Here is a 24,526-nt window from a genome sequence, read left to right as displayed (position 1 = left end):
TTTCAAGGCTTCATTTTCCTCCTGTATCTTCTTTATTCTGAAACTCCTTGACCACCTTGTGGTTTTAGAAAACAGTGACTTTTCAAAGCTGGTAAGTCTCAAGCAGTTACAGTTACTTGTTCTACTTTTTTGACAGCATACTCTATATCAGTGGTTCCCAAACTAGGGCCTCTGCTTGTTCAGGAAAAGCCCCGGCGGGCTGGGCCAGTTTGTTTACCTGCTGCATCCACAGGTTCGACCAATCGCAGCTCCCAGTGGCCACGATTGCCACTCCAGGCTAATGGGGGCTGCGGGAAGCTGCGGCCAGCACATCCCTTGGCCCATGCCGCTTCCTGCAGCCCCCATTGGCAGAGAACTGCAAACTGCGGCCACTGGGAGCTACAATCAGCTGAACCTGCAGATGCGGCAGGTAAACAAATCTTCCCGGCCTGCTGAGGGCTTACCCTGAACAAGCGACGCCCTTAGGTTGGGAACCACTGCTCTATATTCTGTAATGATTTGTGTCTGTTTACATGCAGCTAGAGATAGGTGAACTCATTTTCCCTAATTCTGAATCAACACAGCCACAGTGATTTGAAAGTTTGACTCAAATGCAAATGTTAATGGTTTTGGACTCCACTTAAGAGATGTTGAAAAAGGAGCAAAGGGGAAAAAATCAAATTAAAAATAGGATGAAAAATTTAGCCCAGAGAAGGCAGAATGAAAACAAGCAGAGCTATTTAAAGAGGCAGGAAAGGGGAGAGAGAGTAAATGGTCAAAATTTTGACCACCTCTATTTTCCTTGCTGGCAACATGGCAGTTTCATTAGCTATGATTCCATTGGCTTCCTCCACTGTGGCTTTGTACCATTTCTCCCTCCTAAAGAGCAATAGTCAGTTAGGATGAAATCACAGTAAAAAAACCAGCAGCTTTAACATATATTTGCTTCCCCACTGCCCCACTATAGCTGCTATTCCAATGTCTCACTAGGGTCCCAGTCTAAGACCTTCTTTCAATCCCCTATTACTTTGGCAATAAACTTCCTTTTTCCCCTGAAATTCAGCACAATTACTTTCAGGCCAGAGGAAACAGTGTTTTCTAAATTTGAAAGAAATTAATCAAACTATATTTGAGCTAGAGGCAAGTAAAAACTTATACTGGTTTCAAATTTTAACAATAACATCTCCACTACTTTGTATGTGCTCATAAATCAAAAATGGCTTGGTTTGAAGTCACAAATTGTTACATGTACTAAAATATTTTCTGAAAACTAGAGCTGGTTGCAAAATGAGAAGTAATTTTTGCAACGCTATTTGCAAACATTTGGACCCTTTTTTCATGGAGATGTAGAAATTTCACAGAAATTTTGAATTGAGAAGTATTTTGATAAGATCTGTAGCTGGTCAGAAAACTGGATACAAATGTACATGACATAAAAGTTGAAATTCTGAATTTCAAACATTTTTGATGAACTCTCCTGAAAATTTATGTATAGGTTAGATTTGGTCATCATAACTTTTTTGTTTTAATTAAAACAAAACACAAACACAAAATCATTAGGGCCCAATCCAGCACACCCTCTATCACATGTAGTTCATTTCAGTAATGGTTTACAGGACTGTAACAGAAATTCTGTAGATTAAACCACTTCTAGGTAAGTGACTACAGAGGGTGTGAAAGTGTTGGTTTATATCTCCCTCCTACGCTAATATTACCTAGTTCCTGCAACAGGTCCTGTGGGACAGGAGATGCAGTTATTGAGGAAAAGGAAGTGATCTCAAGGAGACAGTATGGGGTTTGGGAAAATCATTCTGACCTTAGGCCCTGAAATTAGAATTAAAAAAACATAGTGGGGATGGAACCTATATTTCCCCTTCCTCAATAGAATGATACAAGTCTGTCTTTTTGTGGTTCTTGTCAGCTTCTCTCTTGCTGAACCAGGAGAGCAGGACAGGCTGACAGCTGTAGTTCACAGGACAACCAGGATTGAATGGGGTTGGGTTTATAAAATGCTCCTTTCCCACAGAAGAGGGAGAGACTTTGTGGGAGCTCGAAAGGCTGGTGAGTCTCTTAAAGAGGTATGGGGCAAGTAATCCACTTCTGGTTTTACTTTACATCATTCCTTAGACAGCTGTGTTTACATTTTTGAAAAGATTTCTGAGGCAGACCCCTGGGTTAGGGCTGAGGCAATCAAAAAGTTGGGCACAAGCAAACAATATGTGTTTTAATATGACCAAATGTAAATGTACAGATCCAGGAACAAAGAATGTCGACCATACTTATAAGATGGGGGATAGCGGAGATTCTGCAAAAGATTTGGAGGTAATGGGGGATATTCATGAACATGAGCCTCTAGTACTCTCCTGGGACATCCTAACCTACCAGGCACATCTCTCAGATGGTGGATAAGGAAAACCCATACCTAACATTGGTTGGTCCAAATATATTAAATAAGGAGCCATGAACCTATGGTTGTCAGTCAGGCCAACTACCTGTCCACATTAAAAAATGTCAGTTATGGAAACAACACTGATAAGAGTTTATCTCAATTACCCATCCTCTCTGTCTCATGTAGCTTCTTAGAATCAATGAGTTGACAACAAATGAGTTTGAATGGCGGTATGAAGGAAGTAGAGCAAACCATGAAGGAATTTATCATCTGATACAAGAGATCGGAACAGCTAAAACTAAAATTAGAATTGGGTGCTGGAATGTGAGAACAATATGGGACAAAGTCAAGTAGTTAGAGAAATTATTCAGTTCAGTATTAGTACTCTTGGAGTGAGTGAAATGAGATAGACTGAACGTGGAAGACTCCATTCAGACAGTATCACAGTACTCTATTCAGGAAGGCAAGATGACACTCACATAGAAGGAGTTGGAATACTCCTTGACAAAAAGGCAACACAAGCACTACGGGAATGGGAACCAGCTGACTCATGAAATATAAGAGCACATAAAAGCAAGTCATTTAGCATTACACACCTATCAATGAACATGATAAACAAATACAAGGTGCATTCTATAGCAAATTGCAAGATATACTAAAGCAGGTCCAAACTTATAATGTCATTCTGGTTATGGGTGATATGAGTACTCAAGTTGGAAACAACAACCTCGGATATAAGCATTTGCATGGGTAAATGCAGAACTGAGGGGCAGACGGATAATGGTGAAAGATTTACTAAGAGGCCATGTATGGCCAAATCTTCTTCTTTTATAGCTGTGCTACAAATGACATGGAATGTATATTCCACAAGGGAGACTTTAGTGAGAGGGAGAGAGAAAACCAATGCATTGTGTAGTTGGTGTGGGAAGACCAGAGAGACCATCCTACAGATATCTGGGAAGTGTTATAAGACCAAAAACACTCAGATAAAAAGACACAATAGGACAGTGAAAGCTGTGACTGATAAAGCAAATAAGCTTGGGTGGAGACCATTGATGGAGCCATTTCTTAGAAATAGAGAAGGGAATAAGTGAAAGCTGGATGTATAACCTGGGCCTTGTGGGGAGGCTTTTCCCACATTGCAGGAAATGCAAACTAACATGGAAGTCACATGATGGAATTACCAAGAAATAATTGGATCTTATTGGCCTCAATGGAGAAGGTCACGGCTGGATACATAATGTCATACAAATGCTGATGTAGGAAAAGAAAGTATTTTGTCGGAACAAACATCAGAACAATTAACATAAGTCTAAAAAGACAAGCTAATAAGAAAGGAGAGATGGAATTTGATGTGAGCAAACTATCTGATACAGGAATCGGGAGGGATGTTAAAGCTTTCAGACAGACTCCAAAAGTGGCAGGCAATGCATGATGGTATAGAGGAACAATGGGCTCATTTTAGAGATATTTGCCAGGAAGCTGCCTGTGATGAGTTGTATAAACTCCACACTGGGCAACAAGGGATTAAGGTACTACTCTGGGCCCAACGTGCTCCACCCTGCCACACCTGCACCAACTGGAGGAGGAGTTTAAAAAGCCAGGGGAGCAGCTCACTTGGTGGCAGCCCAGGGAAGAGAACAGACCTGCACTCTGCAGCTCCAGGAGAGAAGAGCTGAGGGAAAGCAGAATCTCTCCCTAAACAGCTGCCCAAAGGTCCCTCCCTTTGGAAGGGAGGACCTGGTGCAGAGACAGCCTGGGGGGGAAGTATTCCCCTCTCCCTCATATATGAACTCTGGAATTGGTTAATCCAATTTTTTTTTAATTACCCCAGCAGGGGAAAGCCCTTGGACTGAGGTGGTTCAGGAGGCTGGGTCATACCACTGGAGGAGGCAGTTGCCACCCAAGAGAGAAAATAGAGTGACCTCACTACATGCAGATGCCAGAAGGTATCTTTTTGATGAGCAGACATCCCTCACACTGCCTAAACCCAGATGGCGACTTTGGGACAATCACAGGGAAATGATCCAGGGAGGGCAGCCTTATGCAGCCAGGGCTGCCATCGCACTGATAGCCCTCAAAGAGCCCTGGGTCAGAGCCTGGTGGAGTGGGAGGGCCCAAGCTCCCCTACCAACAACCCGCACCCTGCACATCATAGGCCTAAGCCCCAACCACTAAATGATGCACCCCTACCAAAAACCCTGAACAAGGACTGTCACATTGCCACAACTTGAACCAAGAGGATCAAGGAAAGAAGAGTGGATTCAGCCACGCACATGGAAATTGATTGAAGAAATAAAAGTCTTAAAAAAGAGGCAAGCACAGGTGACATGACAAGAAGAACAACATAAGCTGCAGCAGAAATATGAAGAGAAAGATAAAAAGTAAAACAGTTGTGTCAGAAAGATAAGAGAGAATGTTTGACAAAAAAGCGAGAGAATCTGAATTAAAATCAGTGAGAGGCAACTCCAAGAAACTGTTTCAGGTGTGTAAACAATTATGATCATGGTTCTCACAGTGATATCATAAAAGAGAATGATGGGAAATTGTTAGCAATGGAAACAGAACAAAAGAAAAGATGGTAAAAACATTTTAATTAAGTACTCAACCAACCAGAGCCAATAATTTCCAATCAATGGATGTGAAAAATTAAATCTCTCATTGCTAGGAATTTCAGAAGCAGAAATAGAGGACGCAATTAAGCAGTTAAAAATGGCAAAGCACCTGGTCAAGGTAAGATCATTGCTGAAATACTTAAAGCTGGAGAGGGTGTGACAGTGCATGAAATACACAAACTTTTTGATATAGTTTGTGTCATAAATATAAAGGGAAGGATAAACACCTTTAAATCCCTCCAGGTCAGAGGAAAAACCCTTTCACCTGTAAAAGGTTAAGAAGCTAAGACAACCTCGCTGGCACCTGACCAAAATGACCAATGAGGAGACAAGATGCTTTCAAAGCTGGAGGGAGGGGACAAAGGGCTGTCTCTGTCCGTGTGTTGTTTTTGCTGGGACCAGAGCAGGAATACAGGTCAGAACTCCTGTAAAAAGTCAGTAAGCAATCTAGTTAGATATGCGTTAGATTCTGTTTTGTTTAAATGGCTGATAAAATAAGTTGTGCTGAATGGAATTTATATTCCTGTTTTTGTGTCTTTTTGTAACTTGAGGTTTTGCCTAGAGGGATTCTCTATGTTTTGAATCTGATTACCCTGTAAGGTATTTACCATCCTGATTTTACAGAGGTGATTCTTTTACTTTTTCTTTAATTAAAATTCTTCTTTTAAGAACCTGATTGTTTTTTCATTGTTCTTAACATTAGAGGGTTGTTGTCAGCTATGCAAATTGGTGAGGATTTTTATCAAGCCTTCCCCAGGAAAGGGGGTGTAGTGCTTGGGGGGATTTTGGGGGGGAAAGACGTTTCCAAGTGGGCTCTTTCCCTGTTATATTTGTTAGACGCTTGGTGATGGCAGCAAAAAAGTCCAGGGACAAAAGGTAAAATAGTTTGTACCTTGGGGAAGTTTTAACCTAAGCTGGTAAAAATAAGCTTAGCGGTTTTTTCATACAGGTCCCCACATCCGTACCCTAGAGTTCAGAGTGGGGAAGGAATCTTGACAGTTTGGGAGAAAGAATTGTGCCCAGAGGGATGGAAGAAAGATGTGATCTGCAAATTACCTAAGAAAGGAAAGCAAATGCTGAGGGACAACTGGCAAGGAATAACACTACTTTCGATATTCAGTAAAATGTTCTGAAGTGTGCTATTGAACAGTATCAAACTGCAATCTGAGCAAGCAAGCTCTAGACCAAAAGATTGTGTATAGCTCACATGTTTACCCTGAAATTGATTGATTGAGAAAGGGCTTGCTTACCAGAGAAGATTAGCCTTGAACTTTATAGATTTCACCAGAGATTCTGACTGCATTCATTGAAAGTCACTATGGAAGATCTTGCAACAATACAGGCTTCCTAGAAAGAAAGTATCACTGTCTAAGATACGGATATGGAAATTCAAAATCCTGTGTAAAGAAAGAAAGTGGGATGACCGCCTGGTTTGATACCATTACTGCAGCAAGACAGGGATGCATTTTATCACCTCTCTTCTTCTGCATTGTTATAGATTATGTGATGTGAAAAGCAATATCAAAGGAAGATATAGGAATTATATGGAATAAAGGAAAACTTCAAGATCATGATTTTGCAGATTACTTTGTTCTGTTGGACACAGATGATGATGCTAATGAAAAAGACCACTACCAATGTCAAATGGGAGGCTGCCAAATAGGATTAAGTATCAGCCAAAAGAAAACAGAAAACATAAATGAAAGAGGACACAGCAATGGTGGTGCATACATGATTGAGAGTGAAGAATACAGCATGCTTAATGAGTATTTATATCTTGAAAGCAAAATTAGTGCCAATAGCCAACTCCATAAGCAGGTGGAAGCAAGAACTGGGAATGCAAGTTGAGCCTTTCCGAGACTGGCAAATATCTGCAAAAATAAGGAGATTCACACAAGAACCAAGATAAAGTTATATAATGACATTTTGATACCAGCATTCTGAAACTTGACAAATGCTAGAAGCCCACAAGAGACACCTTAATATATTCCATCAGAGAGTTGGTGTCCACTGGTGGAATAAAATAACTAAAGCTGATGTGTGTCAAAGGACTGGCTAGAACATGCTAGAGGAAATGATTCAAGAAAGAATCTTGAAGTGGTTTGGACACGTTGTATAGATGTAAAAAACCTGTATTCTTAGACATCCCTTGACTGGATACTGCCTGGTGGAAGACAGAAAAGAAGAGGACACCAGATAACATCTGAAAACCATTAAGAAAGATGATGCTGTCTTGGAATATAGACTATAATGTAACAAGAAACATGACATTAATTAGACTGAGGTGGAAAGACTGTGTTGCCTCAGGTGTCATAAGGTACAAGAGTATCTAATAAAAATAAATAAAGCTCCCAGTGTGATGCTATGGCCAAAAGGACCAATGTGATCCTTGAATGTATAAATAGGGAAACTTGAGTAGGAGGAACAAGGTTATTTCACCTCAGCAGTATTTGGCACTGCTGCTGGAATACTGCATCCAGTTCTGGTGTCCACAATTCAAACAGGATATTGACAAACTGGAGAGGGTTCAGAGAAGAGCTACAAACATTATTAAATTATTAGAAATATGCCTTATATTGATAGACTCAAGGAGCTCAATCTATATAGTTTAAGAAAGAAAAGGTTAAGAAGTGGCTTGGTCAGTGTCTATAAGTACCTACATGAGGAACAAATATTTAATTCAATCTAGCAGACAAAGTTATAACAAGATGTTGGAAGTTGAAGCTAGACAAATTCAGTCTGGAAATAAGGCACACATTTTTTAACAGTTAGAGTAATTAACCACTGGAACAGTTTACCAAAAGTTATGATGGATTGTTGATCACTGGCAATCTTTTAATCAAGATTGGATATTTTTCATTATGCTCTAGTTCTAGTTCGTTATGCTCTAGTGCAGCTCCCAGACTGCTGCACTGGGCAGCACAGCATGGGGAGGAGGTGACCAGCCCTCTGTGGAGAAAGAAGTGGTTCGGGACTATTTAGAAAAGCTGGACAAGCACAAGTCCATGGGGCCGGATGCACTGCATCTGAGAGTGCTAAAGGAGTTGGCGGATGTGATTGCAGAGCCATTGGCCATTATCTTTGAAAACTCATGGCAATCGGGGGAAGTCCCGGACGACTGGAAAAAGGCTAATGTAGTGCCCATCTTTAAAAAAGTGAAGGAGGATCCTGGCAACTACAAGCCAGTCAGCCTCACCTCAGTCCCTAGAAAAATCATGGAGCAGGTCCTCAAGGAATCAATTCTGAAGCACTTAGAGGAGAGGAAAGTGATCAGGAACACTCAGCATGGATTTATCAAGGGCAAGTCATGCCTGATTAATCTAATTGCCTTCTATGATGAGATAACTGGCTCTGTGGATGAGGGGAAAGCAGTAGATGTGATGTTCCTTGACTTTAGCAAAGCTTTTGACACAGTCTCCCATAGTATTCTTGCCATCAAGTTAAAGAAGTATGGGCTGGATGAATGGACTATAAGGTGGATAGAAAGGTGGCTAGCTCAGCGGGTAGTGATCAATGGGTCCATGTCTAGGGTCGGTCCTCGGGCCGGTTTTGTTCAATATCTTCATAAATGATCTGGAGGATGGTGTGAATTGCACCCTCAGCAAGTTTGCAGATGACACTAAACTGCGAGGAGAGATAGATACACTGGAGGGTAGGGATAGGATACAGAGGGACCTAGACAAATTAGAGGATTGGGCCAAAAGAAATCTGATGAGGTTCAACAAGGACAAGTGCAGATTCCTGCATTTAGGACGGAAGAATCCCATGCACTGCTACAGAGTAGAGACTGAATGGCTAGGCAGCAGTTCTGCAGAAAAGGACCTAGGGGTTACAGTGGACGAGAAGTTGGATATGAGTCAACAGTGTGCCGTTGTTGCCAAGAAGGGCAATGGCATTTTGGGATGTATAAGTAGGGGCATTGCCAGCAGATCGAGGGACGTGATCATTCCCCTCTATTCGGCACTGGTGAGGCCTAACCTGGAATACTGTGTCCAGTTTTGGGCCCCACACTACAAGAAGGATGTGGAAAAATTGGAAAACATCCAGGGGAGGGCAACAAAAATGATTAGGGGACTGGAACACATGACTTATGAGGAGAGGCTGAGGGAACTGGGATTGTTTAGTCTGTGGAAGAGAAAAATGAGAGGGGATTTGATAGCTGCTTTCAACTACCTGTAAGGGGATTTCAAAGAGGATGGATCTAGACTGTTCTCAGTGGTAGCAGATGACAGAACAAGGAGTAATGGTCTCAAGTTGCAGTGGGGGAGGTTTAGGTTGGATATTAGGAAAAACTTTTTCACTAGGAGGGTGGTGAAACACTGGAATGCGTTACCTAGGGAAGTGGTGGAATCTCCTTCCTTAGAAGTTTTTAAGGTCAGGCTTGACAAAGCCCTGACTGGGATGATTTAGTTGGGGATTGGTCCTGCTTTGAGCAGGGGGTTGGACTAGATGACCTCCTGAGGTCCCTTCCAACCCTGATATTCTATGATTCTATGAAAAAGGAATGATTGTGGGGAAGTTCTATGACCTGTGATATACAGAAGGTCAGACTAGATCAGGGGTTCTCAAACTTCATTGCATTGCGACCCCCTCTGACAACAAAAATTACTATATAACCCCAGGAAGGGGACCGAAGCCTGAGCCCGCCAGAGCTCCACCACCCCAGGTGAGGGAACTTGTAACTTGAGCTCGTCACCCTCAGACTTCGGCTTTGGCCCTGGGTGGTGGGACTCAGGCTTTGGCTTCAACCCTGAGCCCCAGCAAGTCTAACGCCAGTCCTGGCGACCCCATTAAAAGGGGTTGCAACCCACTTTGAGGTCCCGACCCACAGTTTGAGAACCGCTGGACTAGATGTTCACAGTGGTCCCTTGAGGCTATCTTGAATCTATGAATCTATGAAAAAGAGTGGAAATAAAGCTGGCAAAGTTTTTGTCTTTTTAAAAATGCCATTAGCTTTGGTCTGTTGGGGGTTGTTTGTGTGCTTTTTTTATTTTGACCTGTTGCATGGACTGAATTTGTATAGGATGGTAATGCTGTTGACACTTTTATTATTATCAATAGTAAATATTTATACTGTGATAGCACCAAAGGCCCAATCATGATATGGCCCCATTGAGCTGGGTGCAGTACAAACACAGAATGTGCTAATGTTTTCTAGTCTATTATAATCCTCACTCAATACTGGATTTAATGTATTTTTATTTCCAACTGTGGATTTTAGACACAGAAAAAGATAACCCTATCTATATACCTACAGAATATATCTATAAAATCTATATATTTATATAGAGAAAAAATGAATATATGGGGTAGGATGGAATAAGGTTTTATTGGGAATAAGTTTGCAATGACTATTTTTCATAGATTGGGAAGCTATGAGTGAATTATGCAAAACTGTCCAGATGAGTGTCAGTAAGACCCATAAAGCATGATATGCCATCATGTGTTCTTAATAAGCTCTATGTTTTTCCAAAACATTTTAGGAATTCTGGAAGAGTTAATATTCTTATTGGTACTATCTTAATATTCCTCTGCCTAAGTCCCACTGTACAGGGTTCTGATGTAAAGAAAAGTTACAATTGATGGATTTAGGAACCTTCCAAAATTACCTAACCCTAAAGCTAGCTAGAGAATTATATTTCTATTTCATGACGATAATTCTGTTTCATGATAATCTTCAAAGGTTTTGAAATTTGTTTTCATTCCACATTGGAATGAAAATAAAACCTTTCAGACATTTTCACAAAGTAGCATTGTGATGAAACACTATTTTTTAGATCAAAAAGCTCACTTTTTCCATCTGGGTTTCATCTCTCTTTCTCCTGGAAGCGATTGGAGAGTACACCTTAGACCTCAGAAATCGAAAACTTTGTCAAAACTGATATGTCTCCATGAAATATTTCAGCTTTGAGAAAACTTCATATTTTGATTTAAACAGTTTTAACAAAAATGTTCTGACTATATCCACCTAATATCTTATTCACACAGAATAATGAAAAGGAGTACTTGTGGCACCTTAGAGACTAACAAATTTATTTGAGCATAAGCTTTCGTGAGCTACAGCTCACTTCATCGGATGCATCTGATGAAGTGAGCTGTAACTCACGAAAGCTTATGCTCAAATAAATTTGTTAGTCTTTAAGGTGCCACAAGTACTCCTTTTCTTTTTGCGAATACAGACTAACACGGCTGCTACTCTGAAACCACACAGAATAATGTTATACTTTTAATGCTCAATATTTTGGGGGATTCCATGCTTCGAAGGTAAGTATTGTGTGCTTTTGAAAAGATAGGACTCTTTTATAATGACAAGTCTATCTAGCTATATAAGGGTTTTCTACAGTGCCCATTTTTGCAATATCTAAGTATTTTGTCTAGCCCTCAGAAGGAAAATTCAGACCTTAAAGCTGTCCCTGGCCCAGCACTAAACAGAGCCCTTCCTCTCACTGCATCAATGTATCCTGAGAGGGGAAAGTCCCTGTTTGGAGAATAGGGAAAGGAAACTGTTACTTGGCATTTTTGTCTTTTCATGGCAGTTGTTTGAAGTTCAGGTCTGGAATATAAAAATAAGTCCTTGCAGAGATGAGACACCTGGAGTTTGATTTGAAAAATAAGTACGGAGGATTCACAGCTGCAACAGAAGTCAATGAAAGCTCTTCTCTGGATATATAAAGTGCTATAAACTGATAAGTACTCTAAAAAATTAGGCCCTAAGCTTTCGAGTTAGGCACCCAAAATTAACTCTTTTGACTTTAATTTCTGTGCCTCAATTTCCCATGTGTAAAATGGGGATAATAATATCTCCTCACCTCACAAGGGGAAGATAACAGCATTAATGCTTGTAAAACACTAAAATACTAAGGCCAGAGCACAACAGCAAAGTCCATGATGAAATTAATAATTCTGTTTTCAGAACAGGGTTTGAGTAGTGTGCAGACCTGGGACCACATGCTGAATAACAGAAGATAAAAAGAAATGTTGAATAGCTGCTTCTGAGGGAAGCACTATCCAACCTGTGCACTAAATGAGGCAGAGGTTCTGTGGAAAAACTAGTGTGTGTGATCATGTAATTAAAGATTGTATTATAACACATATGCACAAGGGGGCTGAATGAAGGTTGCACAAGCGATCTTAAATCTGTCATTTCCTAAGTCTTGCATCTGCAATCTTAATAATGTTCTTTCATCTTAGTTTTTTGATGTAATATACTGTGCAAATTAATAAATAATATATATTAACAACATTCAGTGAGGATATACAAAAATTTATTTTTCACAGTCTATTTTGTAAGGAGAAATCATTTCATAACGTGAATTTAGAGACAATGAAGCTTTTTATTTGGGTGTGGGTGTATAAATATACATTATTTTGCTCTTTCTTTTATGAGGTGTTTTGTTTTTTCCTTGTACTTAAAAAAAGTAAATAAATAAAATTTGAGGGCAAGTTTCCAAAATATTGAAGAAAAAAATGGATGTCACTCTTTTACCTTTTTAACTTCTGGCTAAAAAGGCATTTTTAAACCCAAAGAAACAACAATTGATTAAAGAACCTCAACTCAGCTGGTGTCATATTTCTCTTTTCTTTCTGCTATAGACAACCAAGCCCAACTCTCATGTTTCAACATTCACTAGGATATGAAAGTATTGCAAGTTTTTACACATGCTCATTTTAATTCTTGATGCACACAACAAAGGAAGGATCTGAACTATTAGCAGGGAAAGTCAACCAAGTGTGAAAAGGTGGGAAAAATACACAAATGGCATCACAACAGCAACTAAGCCTAGTGTCCGCCCTTGCTTATTTGCATGCTTCTCTATGTTGCAAGGAGTTTTGGGAGAACAGATTGTTATACAATACATTGGTAACTTTCAATAAGACCCCTTTTTCTAAAGCATTATTACAATTTTTGCATTTTCAAATAATGTTCTTAAATTAATTGTGTACATTGTAGCTACATTAAGAATTTGCAAATATAAGAGAAAGTATGCATGCTTCTCCCAGTCTTTTCATTCTATTTTCTATTTACAATACTAATACTTAACTAATATTTCAGATACAAAACAACCCAGCCATGTATAGGGGAAGTACACTATAAGGTGATCCACTTGACAGCACCTGACTGGCAGGACCCAGAAATAATTTATTTGTACAGTGAGGAGAGGAAACATTGGGAAATTCCTGCCTCTAACTTATTTGTTCTTTTTCTTCTAAACTCTAAGACCCCCAGTTGTGTCAGGCATCCTTAGTGAACGAAATGAGGGATGGGAGAGAAAGATGATTGTGTGCCATTGTTGTACTACTTATGTTCCAGAGACAGCAGGGCCTGTATGCACAAAGGGAGTTAGATGCCTTTTTAGGCACCTAAGTCCCAGTTTCAGGATCACTGCAATGCACAAAACTCCCACCAAAAGCTTTAAGCGCCTAAACTCACGCAGTGCCTAAGTTTATGCAAAAAAAGTTTCCTAGGGGTCTCTATTTCTGCCTCTGGGCCTGTGCACTGCTGCCTCATTCTTGGCATCTGGATATCTATCTCCCACCTCAGCCCCACAGTGATTCACAGACTGGGGGAGATAGGTTTCCAGCTGCCTACATTTTGTGTGGGACCCAATCTGGTAGGTGACCTCTGAGAATGTCTACCAGATTGTACCCCTCAAATGAGTTCACACAAAATGGAAGAGGAGGAGGAACTCTGATATTGGTGGGGGGGAATCCATCAATCTCTCCTGTTGAAACTGTGGCACTCTGGCTACACACTTGAAAAGTCATTCGAGAGAGCGAGAAAGAAAATGACTCTAGAGCCTGGTGGTTATAGCACTCATGTGGCAGACCCAGGATCCAGTCCCCAATGTCTCTTTGATTATTCATCCAGAGTACAAAGATCTACTGAGGGAGCCCAACATCCAAATACCCTATAGCCCAGTGGTCAGGGCATTCACTTGAGAGCTAGCAGACCCCTGTTGAAATCTCTTCTCCCCCTCATCTGGAGGGGGGACTTGAACCAGTGGTTCCCAAGTGAGTATCCTAGCCACTGGACTAAAAGTTATGAGGGATCACCCCCTCTCCCCAGGCCTCCTGCTAAAACAGCATAGGTACCCAACTCCAGGAGAGGGCTCACAACTTGAAACTGCTAACATAGATAGGCGTTAACTCCATGAAAGGGCTGGGGTATAGCACACTCTCCTCTGGTCACATCTCCCATAGGTTCGTTTTAGCAGCAACCCTGCCTGCCATACTTAGTTTTGTGAATCAGAATCTAAGGTGCTTGTCTCTCTCCATTCACTATATAGCAGCCTAGGCACCTAGCCCAGACTTTCTGGATCACAGTGATTTTCTAGGCCCCTTAAAGTTAGGTGCTGCAATGCTCAGCATAACAACACTTAACTCCTTTTGTCTGTCCAGACCCTGAGAAGTCTCTAGTATAAATTAGAGCATCCCAGAGGCTGTTTTAACTTACACTTTGCTGCAATGAGCTTCTGTGAGACTTTACAGCATCCCAGAGTAGCTGGAGTGCAGCATGCCCTGGTCACATTCCAGGCCACAGGGACAGCATAGGGACATTCCACCAACCCTGCACCATAAAGAATGTCCCCTCCTTTATACTTCCAAAGTGGCTTCCGAAGTGGCTGATTCTCAGAATTGGAGCCTAAAACACATCCAAGCAAGGGAAAGTATAGTTGTCTTCTCCCTATACTTTTCCATGGGCTGCATTATAATTTCTTAAGTTAAAACATGCTATTTAATTCAGTCCATTATTTTCTCTTTTTTATATGATCCCCTAAACTTTGTCCATTTCTAGTAATTACACAAATAAACAATTGAGAATAGCCCTAGCACCAATAGCAGTGCCACCTTCAGTCTGTTTAGAAAATCACTTATAAAACCATTGCTGCTTCTCTATAGAACAGATTTGTAAGACTTTCAAGTAGATAACCATCAATATGTATTTGTGATAAAATGTGTGCCTTGTACTATAACTGCTTTCAGATAATGTACATGCAAAGTTCTTGCTAAGGATATCGTATACCTTTGTCAGCACTCATTAAGCTTCTTGATGCTTGTGGAATATGTCCATGTATGTATATTCCATTCTGGCAGAAGATACTCTGTAGGATAAAGTTTCTGCAGTATATGCATATAGTAAAATAACAATCTGTACTTTTAAGTAAATCTGGTCAAACATGGGGCACTAACATTTAAGTAGACCACTTTGCATTTTCTAGTCCTCTTCTATTCAGTATAATTCTGTTTTTATGGTGATTATACTCTCAGCCTTGACACCTGAGGCACACATTATTTCTGAACCACTGAAAGTGCTGAGAATTTGAAAGCAATCCCAAGGGTCCCAAAGAAGATAACCTAAAGATAGACAGGTGTGTGTTAAATCCCTGAAGCCCAGAACAAACAAACCACAAAGAGGAAAAATCATGACAGTCATGTAAATTTGGGAGTGTTGGTCAATATGGCAGTTTTATATAATTATAATTATGAGATACTTTTTAGAGTTCAGCTTCCAAAGTTTTTTATTTTTTCTCAATTTAGGTACGGAGCTGACCATTTTTGTGGGGTTTTTCTGTGACTTTAATTAAGCTATAGATATCATTGGCCCAAGACTTAAGATTTCCAGACTTAAATCAACAGTCTGTGTGTAACTTTAAGTATCTGCTCCTGTGTTTAAAGTTATTCATGCTTGTAAGTGCATAGCTGGATAAAGGCCATAGATTCTTAAGGTTTAGAGCATGTCAACTTCTAACTGATAGTGGTTAAGGAGAAACTTCCACAGTCGGCTGGTCACTCCATAACTGCTTTCTATGGAGTTTCTTACATCATTCTCTGAAGCATCTATTGTTGGCAATGGTGAAAGACAGGATACTAGACCAACTGAAATCTAGTCTGGTCTAATCTGGCATGACAGTTCCTATGTTCCCAACAAACTCACTTTGCTTTTTTTTTCTACAAGAGTAGACTGCTAATGTTAGTATCTTTTGTGCTACTTCTAGCAGTTGCCAAATATCAAGGTGTTGGTAAACTGAGCCCTTTGTAAGTTGCATCCGATGAAGTGAGCTGTAGCTCACGAAAGCTTATGCTCTAATAAATTTGTTAGTCTCTAAGGTGCCACGGGTACTCCTTTTCTTTTTGCGAATACAGACTAACACGGCTGCTACTCTGAAACCTTTGTAAGTTGGCTGCTGTTCTCTCAGTTAAAGCTGTATTCATATTCATCTGAACCCTTCTTATTTCTTAATTGGCTGCACCAGGTTTATTATTTCCACTCTGGCAAGAACAGCTGCTGCTGTTTCTTCACTTTTATATTGCATGCTTGCTTGTCTTATGCCTCTTCTATTTTTGCATTCTTTATATTTTATGAAGCATGGAGAGTCGTGTGATAAAGATTCAAAGCCATCACTGTTCTCTACAGACAGTAAGATTTGTTTTCTTTGTCTTTTCAATTTCTCATTATTCATTACAGACACAAATACACCTGCCTTTTGACTTTGTCTTTTTTACACTCCATATTTTATAATGCTCTGAGTCATGGGATAAAGATTCAGCTGAGTATTCATTCTTTTACATTTATGTGCATTGAACTGTCTGTTTTATCCATTACTCTTTCAGTATTCTATGCCTTTCTGTATTTATCTATATTCTGCCTTATTATTTACTGTTACTTTTTCATACCAACCCTCAGCTCTCTGTTCTTCATTATTATTTTTCAGACCAACCATCAGTGCCCTTCATAATCTTCAACAAGTATAAAATCACAAGCCACTGTAGCTAGACACACTCCATTTGATACATATAGTCTCTATATTTTAATCTTCATTGAGCTTCATCATATCCCTCCTGCTCCTGCAGATTGTATTGTTAGTTTTTTAAAATACTTTAACAAAAGGTGCAAGTGGCAATGCTACCACATGTATAATGGAATATAACTTTTGTCTTTGACTTATTTTATTCCTCTCTCTCATAAGTCATATAGAATGGTACTTTGGGGTTTTTTGATTTACTTCCTTATACTGAAGGACACAGGCATACAATTGCATACCTATTTGATATCCTTTTCTCAATGATTATTTATCTTCTATTCAAGGAACACCCAGTTGGATGACTGTGTGCACAATGGCTACAAAATCAGGCACATTATTATTATTACTTATTTGCACTAGTACCCTCAATGTACTAAACCCTGCACACAGACAAAAGGAGGCACGGTCCCCACCTTTAAGTTCTTATAGAAAAAAAGTCCAGAATCAGGTCAGGAACAGATACAACATATCCCTTATAGTAGTCAGAAGATAAGTTGCCTCCTGATGAAACAATGTTTTAACAACATAACTTTTAGTTTAGTTTAGATGCTCCACAATCTTGCCTTGGTCAGCCAGTTAGTTCCATTTAGGTGTCATAGTAGAAGAGGTTCTTCTTGAAAGATTTGAATGCAGAGACGATAGTACTTGCAGGAAAGACATTCCATTCATGAGGATGGTATAGAGAAAAAGCACACAGATGCTGTGGGAATATCAGTCAAATTGGGCAAAAAAATCACTGGCAGGGTTTAGGGATTACAGGCAATGTGAAAAGAGACCTGGGTGGAGACATTAGCCAAGGCAGAGTTATACAGGGCCTTGAAGTGAAGGACAGAAGCTTGATTTTGATGCAATGAGAGGATTCAAAGAGGGGATGACATGGTGAGATCAACAGGTAAGGAAAATTATCTCAGTGGCTGTGCTTTGCATAGGATGAAGGACAACAATGTGAGAATCAGGGAAGCCAGAGAGAAGGAGGTTACAATAATCATGATAATGGAGGCCTAGATGAAAGCTTTAGCTGAAGAAGTAAAAAAGAAGAAAGGCATTTTGGAGGAAGAATTTGCAGGATTTAGATATTATTGGGACATACAGAGCAAAGAGAAGGAGGAGTTCTGTCAAAGATGGAGCCCAGGCTCCTGGCCTCACTGATGGGTGGGGTGATAGGGTTCTCAACTGTGGCAAAGGATGGAATAAGTGGGGAGGGCTGGAGAGGAGAGAGAAAGAGTTTTGTTTGGGACATATTAAGCCAAAGACATACAGATGTCCAGGAGATGTTAGAGAGACAGGCAGAGAGACAGGATTTTGGACAGACAAGATCAAGTCAAGGTTGGACAAGAAGATTTCTGAATCATCAGTGCGGCAATAATAATTGATGGGAAGATGAGGTCACCCAAAAAAGGATACAAATCAAGAATAATAGGCCAGAACCCTGTGGGACATGGATTCATTAAAAACTATGGTGGATAATCAGCCAAAGAGGTGGATGAGAACCAGGAGGGGACAATACTGGGAAAGCCAATGAAGGAGGACAAGATGTGAAGAGAGCAGGGTGACAGATTTGAATTCTGAGTACCTGTAGTTTATTTGAAGTGTTTCTCAAGTTACTGAAGATAATCATCCATATACCCTCTATTTCCAGTTTATGCTTTGTTTTCCTTTATTCTGGTCTCTAAGATTTGTTTACATTTTAAACTTCAACCCAACTAGAATTTTGGGGTACAAATCATTCTTTTAAAATCACTTTGTTTAGGATATTTTTTAAAAGAATGAAGTGTATATTTATGATTAATTTTTGTACTGATAACTGGACTGCAGACCCATTAATTACATACATTTAAAAGATGGTCTTTCAAGGTCAGTTCTTATATTTACTGTATTATTTTTTTCAATAAAAATGATATTTAGTTTGTTGCTAAACCTATGATTTCTATAAAAAAATGTTCAGGTGTTTGTGGTCTAATCCTTTTAGTAGCTACACATTAAAGAGACAAGGTGAGTAAATCCATTATATCCACTGGCTGGCAGAAATCTCAGCGCCTGCAGTCATAATTTCAGGAAGGCTCTTACATCTTTTCTTTAATTTGCCTCACTTCTATGAATTTAAACTCCACAACAATTACTCACATCTAGATCTCTGGCCTTATTTTATCTGTGCATCCATCCCATGAGCCCATTTGTTGCTGTTGTTCACTGTGAAGCAAGCAAATGAGGCCCACATGATAGAAAGCTGTTGCTGTTTGCCACACTGATGAGCCAGGCATTTCCATATACACAAGCTCATTTCAGTATATTCATTATCAATCTATTGGCTCTGGTTTACATCACTATCCAACTATTTTCATGCCCTCCTACAAAATAATCATAGCTAATATTTAACGCTGAATCTAGGCATGTTTCCACAGGGGAATAATCTCTGAATAGAAAAATCAAAGGAGAAAAAAGCATCAGCTGTACAATTTTTTTTCAGAAATTTGAACTTTCTAATTCAATGAGCCAGATCGTGGCTGGTGCTATATGGTCACACAAAGTGGAGGAGCTCTCAAGGTGTTTCCCTTCCTTTCTGCTCCCAATGTGGTGGCCATACACAGACCCAAATCTTGTGCTTCTCTGAGCCCAACTTCACTCTGCTGGTACTTAATAACCCCACCCCTCCCAAAAAAAAAAACTAGCAGGCAGCACAAACATGGTCCTCTGCCATGCCCTATCCTGACCAACAGCCAGAACAGGCTGGCCACGTATGGGAGGTCCATTTGCTGTAGGACTCGTGGAAGCTCATGTGTTCTTGATCGCCTAGGCAACCCCAAAGGCATTGTACTGCCTCACTGAGGCATAATGACTCTTGGAGTGCTCTCCTTGGACAGAACCTATCTGAAGTAGAGTCTATGCCATGTAAATGTGGCTATGGAAATTTTGCATTATCATCAACATCTGACAAAAGGTGATTGTTGATACAAAATGTTGTCCTTATTCAGCTTCAAGACAAATTTAGGTGTGCATCAGGCATTAGGTACAGGTCAGAAAACTTTTGATGCACTTGTACATATATGCAAAATAATTTTCATGTGCTGAATGCCTATGAGAAAGAGTCTATTCAACTTTATAGTTTAAGGTTCAGACTGTGATATTCTTATTCATACTGAGTAGCACTTTAATATGAATGGGGACCTATTAATTCAGCGAGACTACTTGTGGAGTAAAGTACTACTCAATGTATCTCAATCTGACACTAGATGATACAATTAAATCAGTGTATCAGTTGATATGTTGATATAGTTGAAATTGAAGTTACTAAATTAGATCTTGTTTGACATGGATGAGAAAAACAAACCTTTTGGATATTGATTTCTCTTTCATATCTTCCACTAACAGTTTTAGTGTATAATTTGACAATGAGAATTTGGTATATGTAGCAAGATTCTACAAAAAGCTCTTGTTTTAGATAATAATTCTCTAAATCTTAATTGCTAGAAGGGCAAACAATTTAGTATTGCTGAGATTATAGCTCAATTTCTAATGTGCAAACGGTATGAGTAATCTGAATACATGTGGCAGACAATAAATTCCATTTTCATATTGCTGAAAAATATACTATTTAACTGCATTTGTTTCCGATTTTGACTGTAGTACAATGTGGATATAAAGTCTAATTCAGTTGCTCTCAATCTTTCCAGACTACTGTACCCCTTTCAGGAGTCTGATCCCGAGTTACACATCACTTAAAAACTACTTGCTTACAAAATCAGACATAAAAATACAAAAGTGACACAGAAAAACTGCTTACTTTCTCATTTTTAACATATAATTATAAAATAAATCAATTGGAATATAAATAATCTACTTACATTTCAGTGTATACTATATAAAGCAGTATAAGCAAGTCATTGTATGAAATTTTAGTTTGTACTGACTTCACTAGTGTTTTTTATGTAGTCTGTTGCAAAACAAGGAAACTATCTAGATGAGTTGATGTAGCCCCTGGAAGACTTCTGCATAACCTCAGGGGTACACGTATCCCCGGTTGAGAACCACTGGTCTAATTGATCTGTCATTTTCTATGTTTCTGCCAAGTCCTTTGATACTTGTAAAACTATGGGATTAAACTTTATTTTTAAATGGGGTTGTCTGGGGGTATCATGGCTGCTCAAATGGGAATAGAGCAGTAATTTATATAGCCCTTACCATATATTTTCAGGGTCAAAAAACAGCTATCTCTAAAGGCAAAAAGCTCACAGGTTACATTATAGAATCTAAAATTACAGAATCTAATAAAATTAGGCAGACCTATGTTACCATTTTTCTTGGAAAATTGCATCTGTTTTTATAGAAATTTTTCCTCTCATCTCAAGTAATAAATCTTCTAATATCTATTATTCAGTAGCTTGAGAGATTTTGCTTTAGGAATCAAGCACATAAGGATCTGAAAGGAGGTTTGACTAACCCCTAAAAAATGTGAATGCTTAGCAGGTACAATATTTCCAGGGAAGAATATAGCTATCCTAAATGATTAATTGTTACATTTTATGGGTTCAATTCTGCTTCCTAGTGCTATGTGTTTAATGACCCACCTGTTTTGCCAGGAGGTGTGGCTGTACCTACAGGGAGCTCATGTGATATGTTTTTGCTGCCATCTCTCAAGACAGGCCAGCTTTTAAGTATGGTTGGGGATATCTCAGACAAAAGCTTCTAAGGAAGATCCTAAAAAGTACATATCACTGATGCTAGTATACTTTTTCTTTTTTCAGCACTGTTAGGATATAGATATTCAGGCCTGTCTATAAAGGCCTATACTCTAAGAATTTAGGTGTATTCTTATCACTTAGATAGTTCTAGAGGTATAAAAAAAAAGAATCAAAATCACTGTCTGCCCGTGTAAGGGCCTTCTCTCACTGTGACAGTCTCAGGCCCTGTTCTTACTCTAAAATATCTGGCTAAGCAGAGAGGCAGCCATAAGCTGGGAAGCAACCAGTCAGGTCCTCACATTCCAAACCAGTCATACTGAAATAAGGCAATCTGGGGCTGTTAGAAAGGTGATCTGATCTATCACCTTCAGAGAAAGGGAAGAGCCTAGAGGATGTAAAAGGAAGTTTAGTTTGATAGTTTTCTGCTCAGTAAGAACTCACTTATCAATAGCTGGAATGTGAAATCCTCATTTCTGTGTTGTTCTATCATTGTAGTCCCCATTTCCCTATTGTTTGTCTATATAATCTCTGTCTGGTTCTGTGATTGTTTCTGTCTGCTGTATAATTAATTTTGCTGGTTGCAAGCTAATTAAAGTGGTGGAATATAATTGGTTAAATAATCATGTTACAATATGTTAGGATTGGTTAGTTTCAGTAAAATGATTGGTTAAGGTATAGCTAAGCAGAACTCAAGTTTTACTATATAGTCTGCAGTCAATCAGGAAGTAAGGCGGGGGAAATGGTAACAGGGGATGGGGGTGGGGAAATTGGAATCATGTTTTGCTAAGGGGGGGAATGGGAACAGGGACACAGGTAAGGCTCTGTGGTGTCAGAGCTGGGAAGGGGGACACTAAGGAAGGAAACTGGAATCATGCTTGCTGGAAGTTCACCCCAATAAACATGAAATTGTTTGCACCTTTAGACTTTGGGTATTGTTGCTCTCTGTTCATGTGAGAAGGACCAGGGAAGTAAGTGGGTGAAGGAATAAGCCCCCTAACAAGCACCATCCACACATGGGGCTATGTTGCCTAATGCTGAAGGGGGGTTGGGTCATGGATATATTTTGTTGCCACAATCCCTGTTCAGGCTGTGCTATTACTACTGAATAATTCTGCCCCATGAACATAATTCATGGCTGAATCAAGCTACATAACACAAGATGGATAAAATGGTCCTTTCTGTCCTTAAAAATTTATGAATCTTCATAATCGAACTCTCAACTCAACTTAACTCAACTCAAATGCTAACTCAAGTGATATTGCAATAATATTTAGTTGCACCACACCAGCCTATGCCACGTATCTGAGGAAGTTACTTACAGTTACAGTGGCAAAAAACAGTGCACTGTTTTCTATATCTTTGGGTGCAGTGAAAATCCCTTGGTGTTGGTAGCAGTTGATGTGGTCTAATGTTCAAATTTGTACCAGGACCATCACAAGAGGAGTGGACAACTGGCTGGCAAGCTCAGAAGTATTCAATCACTTCATGTGCATTATAGACCTGAAAACCATAACTAGAGTATATAATTTTCTGTTGCTCAGATCCTGTGCATTGTTGTAAGAAGATAGAATGGAAGGTATTCACCAATAAGCACTAAAATACAAAGAAAGCAATCCTCCTCCACAGGATTTGTAGCTCCCTACAAGTTACTTTCTTGTTGTTTTATGGGCAATAAAATCTTTTAACTTTTTACTCTTTCACTGATTGCTCTTTAGATTACTCTTCTTTAAGTATGGGCTCATAACAATGAAATATTTAACAACAAAATGTCTGTTAATGGACCAACTCACTAGTAGGCCTGAGCATGGTGCATATCTAATGAAAGAATCAACCTCTATGGAAGACTACATGGGGAAAGAGAGAGAGAGAGAACAGACTGCAGCACTTTACAGAGTCTTTTATAGGCCCGATATAAGGAAGAGTGCATCTGTGAGAAGAGCCTATGTGAGTATATGAATTAAAAAAAAATAGTTTAGCTATTTGCACAACTGTTTATTTTTATTTGGGAAAGCACAACCATAATCAATATTAATTGTTTTTAAATTCTGTTTTTTATAGAATGTGAAATACCTGGAACATCAGTGGCAAGTTAGTATAATATTAATACAGTTACTATAACAGCAGTTGTCTAATTTCTGAACCTTTATGGACTGCATAATGTTGCTAAATGCTGCATGATAAAATGTTGTTAATTAGATTATCCTTTTGTTTTACAACAGTACCATTGTATAGAAAAATTATTTTTATCCCCTTCACTCTCCTCCAGGAAGAATAAATACTTTCTATCCCCACCTGCTCTCTTTATTTTCAAATATTATACATTTTTATCACAGTGTGTGTACAGAAGTGTAACTCTCAAATTCATAATTTGTGTCAAGAAATACAAAATGATTTTCTTCCTGCAGTATTTATGACACTTGATGTCTCTGGCAATAGAAGGAAAGGTGCAAAATATATGTCAAAAATCATATGTTTTGAATTGTGACTTTTAGATGTTACTTTACTTTCAGATGTTACCTAAGACCTTAAGATACCCTACATAGAGTTAAAGTAAGTTATAGACAGAATGCTTCCTTTACTATGTTTACATCTCCAGATCCCAAGATCCATTGCCTTTCATATGTATAATTTTTATTTTCAGTGGTTCATGTTGTGGTATATCCCAGCTTTAGTACGGCATGCTGCACAACATTTTGCAAAACTGAAGCCTCTTAGTGGAAAAAAAAAGTCAGATCTTTTCAGTTTTTTGCTGAAAATCCACTCTTTGATTCTATGTGCTATATAGATTGATAGTCTGAGAAGCAGTATAATCAACCAGCAGTCCATGCTTATTGTAGCAGTAGTGTTACTTAGTGATTAAAACACAGACTGAAAAGGAAGTGTCCTGCGGTTTTGTTCCTAGGGCCATCACTGTTACTTAATTTCTCCATGTCTCAGTTTATCCATATGCAAATTGAATATAATTATCTAATTTATCTCAGAGGATGTGGGAATAAATGTTTGTGGAGTGTTTTTAGATCCTGAAATACAAGGTTTTATAGAAGTGCAAAGTATAATTTA

Source organism: Dermochelys coriacea, chromosome 1 (assembly GCF_009764565.3).
Source record: "Dermochelys coriacea isolate rDerCor1 chromosome 1, rDerCor1.pri.v4, whole genome shotgun sequence".
NCBI lineage: Eukaryota > Metazoa > Chordata > Testudines > Dermochelyidae > Dermochelys > Dermochelys coriacea.
Note: the sequence above shows the minus strand (reverse complement) of the source record.